This window comes from Tympanuchus pallidicinctus, unplaced genomic scaffold (genome assembly GCF_026119805.1).
Source record: "Tympanuchus pallidicinctus isolate F22 unplaced genomic scaffold, pur_lepc_1.0 scaffold5, whole genome shotgun sequence".
NCBI lineage: Eukaryota > Metazoa > Chordata > Aves > Galliformes > Phasianidae > Tympanuchus > Tympanuchus pallidicinctus.
The window spans coordinates 67,727,251-67,732,406 of NW_026294769.1; the positions used below are offsets into that span (position 1 = coordinate 67,727,251).

Sequence of the window (5,156 nt, forward strand, 5' to 3'; positions counted from 1 at the left end):
TATTGTAATATTTTCTCAAGTTCCAGGAGCCTTTTGCGAAACAGTCTGTTCAAACAGGATGAAAAAGTTTCCATGAGCATTTTCAAATGTCCAGTGTGTGAATGACCTTAGGGTCATATGACACAGCTGGAAAAACATTCTGAATACATTAATCATTAAATGTAAAGACAAATCTGTTACCATAACGGTTTAAAAATTGATTCAATTGATTTAAAAACTTTATAAAATTCACAAAAGAAAATGCAGACATTTCTTTTGTGATGCATATGGTTTTTCATATCTGGTAGAGCAGCTGCAGTTTTGTTCTTTACTAAACAAGAGCTACAGAGCTTACGAAAGGTCACAGTGGAGGAAGGCTTTTCTATCTAGAGTTCCCATTGGCAGAAAAGGGTGAGCAGAGCAAATGAGGCTTTTTTGAATTAGGCTTCATAAAGCCATCTGCCACCACTGGAAACTGGTAGTTGCCAAGATGTGTTAACATTTTCTTTACAGAGTAATGGAGAGAAATCTGCGAGTAATTTCTGTCTAATTATGCTTCTGAATTCATGAAGTATTACTGGTGGAAAGGTAGCTTCTCTATAATCTTCAGGGACTGATTTCCTAACACTATTTTGGAAGAAGTCATCCTTGTATGGCTGTATTACCTACAGAGCAGTCACTATAGTTGAACAAGTTAAAGTACAGAACAGAAAATGCCAACTCTTTCTGTTTATTCCTGCTCTTTTCAGTGTGCTGTCCCCATTTGCCTGGAAACCCCAAAGTACTTCCATTATATCCACAGATTAAAGGAAAAAATATATGTATTTCTTATATGCGCCTCCAGAGACTGATGTTCTCCATCGTCTCTAGAGAGCATTGTTCCAGTGTTTGAGCAATTTCTTTTTTGAAGCCTTCTTTTTCCTTATACCTAAAAAAAATGCTCAATTTCTTTCCAATGTCTTTTGAGTCTATCACTGGACGTCCAAGAATATGGCTCCATCTTCACTATAACAAATGATAAGGTGGCTATTGAAGTAAATATTTTACTAATAGAAGTAAAGATTATGTGTTTATCAAAATCAAATCCAGGAATAATAATAGTATCATCAGAGATGATCTAAACACTACTATAATAAAATTTATTTCTTTTATATATACATGCTTTATTTACTCATTTATTGTATCCTTAGTCATTATGACATTGTAGGAAATATACCAACAAAGCCAATTCTACTGCTTATTCCTACCTCATGCACCATGTTCCATGCAGTGCATTCCTTCAGATCTGCATATTTTGTGAAAGTATTCTGACATCTGAAGGAGATATTTGAGGCAATATCTCCTAAAAATAGCTGATTTACCATAGTGAATTAAGGCTGTATGTATTTTTCTCAGTTATAATTTTATTAAGTAAAACATTCATTTTTCACATCCTGAAACTATTTCTCCCTAAACAGTTATTCCTTTATAGAATATCTTTCAGTTCAGCAGACTTCTGCCTTTCAATATCTCATTTCCTCATTTGTGAGATGTAAATATCCTGGAATATAACTAGTATGTCTGATTTTTGTTAATGACTTTCGTGTCTTCACAAATTATTGCATTTGGCTCACAATAATCAATGCTTCAGGCTCCCACTAAAAATTATCTTCATAACATTTAAAAAAAATATGCCCTTTGTCTTTTATGGAATTATTGCTCAATCATTAATTCAACACTGTAGAATCTCTGAAGGGTTGGCTGCAGGAAAGAGAAAAGGCTAACTTAAAAATTACTAAGAGCCTGAACCTAGATATCTGTTAAGTAGATCTATAGATAGATAAACACAGTAACAGACATAAAAAAATCTCCAGTTCTCTGTCAGATGGAGTAGCTCATCAAAGCAGCTAATTGATAACATACAGTATTCATGCTCTCATCTAATCAGCCAAATGTGCTTTGTATTAATTCTGTTATTAGAACTTTCTTATTCTCAAGGGAAAAAAATGCTCACATTCAAAATAATACTGAATGTGAATATTCTCAAATCCTAGATACAGCCCTCCACCAAAGGAGGCCAAATTTTATTAACAGAAAGGATTTGGGAGAAGGAAAGGAGAAGGTGGCAATATCGATAGAGTCATATGTATTTTATCTGACAGCTTTTCACAGTTATTTTTCCATATCTTTATACTGATTAAATTCAATAAAGAGATACAAATTCCATACCTGGAAATAAATAAAAATATTATTACTATTGGCTACGCCAATCAGCTGCTTTTTCCTGAAGATGTATGAATTTTTTGGGCAGAGCTTCAGTAACGTATTCACTGGAATTGATGTAAAGAAATTGAGAGAAAGAGAAATGAAGCTGATTACCAGGAAACTCTCCCCATCAGGGAGAGTAAGGAGGGAGCTATGAAAAAACAGTAAAAGAATAGGAGTTTCATCACAAAAACTGGTAAAATCACAAAAATTTGGAAAACCACCATGCATTTCAAAAGTAGTTTCAAAACTTCACTCTTTTGTTTTCTATAGGCCAAACTCTGATACCTGCGTTAGAGTAAATGCCATGCTATTTTCTTCGGGAGCTTCATTTGTTTGAGGGCATTTGAATTTTACCTTACCCTTCCACAGACCCATTTCAGACTGGGCATGAACGAGCATAATTGCTGTTGACATGAATGAGGTGAGACCTAACATAACACATAGTTTAAATGGAAGATGGGATTTGCATTTCCTATGTGTGCAAGCACTCCTCTGTGTGCTTAGTATCTTATCATGCAATAACCTTAGGTTTAAGTGTCGAGTGCTTAGAGTGTCTGGAATGAATGGTTATATATTCACAACTAAAGCAAGAGCCAGCTTGGATATGGATGTTTTTTGTTCAGATTCCTGCAAGGACAGAAAGAATGTTTAGGTATTAGTTGTACTGTACTACTGATATAGGAAAGAGTTCCCTAGTCTTTAAATATCTAAAGAAATCTAGGAATATCTTAAAACCTCACAATCCTTTTCAGTTCTGCCCTGGGTATCTCTGATTACTTGGAACACCTCAAATCCCAGTAGGAACCATAGAAAGAAACAAGAAATTTGCATTGCTCAACAGCAAGAGTGCAGCTTAATTGTACAGAAAGAAATATTTGTAAGTCATTGTTGCCAGCTTCACTGGAAGGCATAACTGTCTGCTTAACCGATCATTGCAGAGACTGCCAAGTGTCTATATAAAAAAGTGTTTAAAATAGCCATGTGTCTTCTAGCAAACAAATTACCATGGCAGAAAGAGCACAGCACAGACATATAATTGGTCAGGTCACTGCTTTTCTGCTCATTATAAATGAAAGCCCGAATGGCCCTCTCTGGCTGCTCTGTGCAGTCTGTAGCTCTTTTACCAGGCTTTGTTTCTCCTTTGTGTCATCTCTATTCCTTTGCATATAGTTTATAACACAGCACCAGTCAGAAAATACATGGGGTAGCAGCAGCAGAAGAGCTATATACTCTATGCTCCTGGTTAGGATGAAATAATACAAGATTTCTTTTCAGCTCTTACTCTGTCTGCCAGCCATTGTGAAGATTTACCTTGTAAGCCACTATTTCACAGCTTAGTCAAAGCTGTGCACACTGCAATTATGATATTATATTTTGCCACATGAATTGGTATGTAAAGAAAGACTAATAGCTGTACAGATACGAAAACCATCAAGAGGGAAAGACTCACAGTTTAAGCTCTTATTAACCGTGATATACTTGCAGTCTCTGAAAGGACATCTCTGAGAATCATCTAGAACTTCTCAGATGCCTCTGAGAAATATGCACACATGGTGGTCTTACCCTTGGAAAGCAGGGAGCAAGAGGAGAAATGCAGACGTTCTCTTTCTGGTCACTGCATTCCTCCATCATCATTTCACCTGCTTCCTGGATTTGGTGGTAATCAGTGCTAGGAGGCAAAACTCTTCTGAGACTACTACCAGCTCCTAGTGAAGATCCCAGCTCAGCAATTGAACAGTCACAACATAAGGCAATGAAAAGAAGGTCTGAAGTACATAAGCATCCCAGAGGTAAATGATTCACCCAAGCTCCAATGAAAAGTTGGGGCAGAGCTGGATGGTATCAAGGATTGCTCCATTCTGGTTTGATGTCTTCCACTGGGCCTTGTCCTCTGCTCTACAGAATGCGTAGAGTTGGGATAAATTGTTGTCATGATTTCTGAGTCTGTCTGTGCTGGACGGCAACAGAAATAATCCATAGTTCAATGCCATCATCTGGGACATGTGTTTCCTTGTCCTTGCTGGGGCTGGTCTTTGAAGCATAGGTATAACATTCTGGAAAGAAAAGCCTACTACCTGCTTGTCCTTTTTATAGAATCATAGAACGATTCAGGGTGGAAGGGATCATCAAGACCCAATCCCCTGACATGGGCAGGGTTGCAAGCCACCAGATCAGGCTGCCCAGGGCCCCATCCAAACAGGCATTTCCCCCTGCACAAGCTGTGAGGCAGGAAAAGTGTGGAGATGCTGGGGATTGAACCCAGGACCTCTTACATGCGAAGCAAGCGCTCTCCCGCTGAGCTACATCCCCTGCCCTGGGAAAAACAAAAAATTGAGCACTTTGCCAATTTGCATATCATCTTTGTTCAGGATCCATGCTAATCTTCTTTGCAACATTCCAATTGTAGTATATGTGCTTCTGAAATGAGCACATTTGGCTACTAATCATGAAGAGACAAATAGTGGATTTATCTCCAGGAAATGTAGTCATCCCAAACTTAAAACTCACAAAAATGCTAAGCTGTTCCAGATTAAATAAATATTCTGAATGATTTTGTTTCTCAACGATGCCTAGAAGTGCTCAGGTATCACTGTGGTCCCTAAGCAGTGGACAAAGCAGACACTGTTATAAGTTCTGTTGGCAGACCTACAGACATTCAGCACTTATTGATTCCAGTGGTGATTTAGCAGCTCAGAGGTAGGTCTGTGGGTCCTGGCTGAGGACTTCCAGTTCTCACGCTGCTATGAACAGGTACTTAAATTCAAATTCAGCAATCTAAATCTGAGGCAGAAACAAGCAAATGTCAGTGACAAAAATAAATTATTGAAATAGTAATAATAATTTTTAAAAAGATTAAAAAGAAGATATTAATGGAGAAACACAGGAACAGGTTGCTCAGAGAAGTGGTGGATGTCCCATCCCTGGAGACA

At 37.7% G+C, this 5,156-nt stretch overlaps 2 non-coding genes across 2 annotated transcripts; both read right to left on the reverse strand.

The window, feature by feature from the left end:
• Positions 1 to 4,464: 4,464 nt before the first annotated feature.
• TRNAA-CGC (transfer RNA alanine (anticodon CGC)) lies at positions 4,465 to 4,536 on the reverse strand. Its single transcript has one exon. It is a non-coding gene; the product is annotated as a tRNA-Ala (tRNA).
• Positions 4,537 to 4,550: 14 nt separating this feature from the next.
• Positions 4,551 to 4,657, reverse strand: LOC128091654 (U6 spliceosomal RNA). The gene has a single exon (XR_008211498.1). It is a non-coding gene; the product is annotated as a U6 spliceosomal RNA (small nuclear RNA).
• Between the last annotated feature and the right edge of the window lie 499 nt (positions 4,658 to 5,156).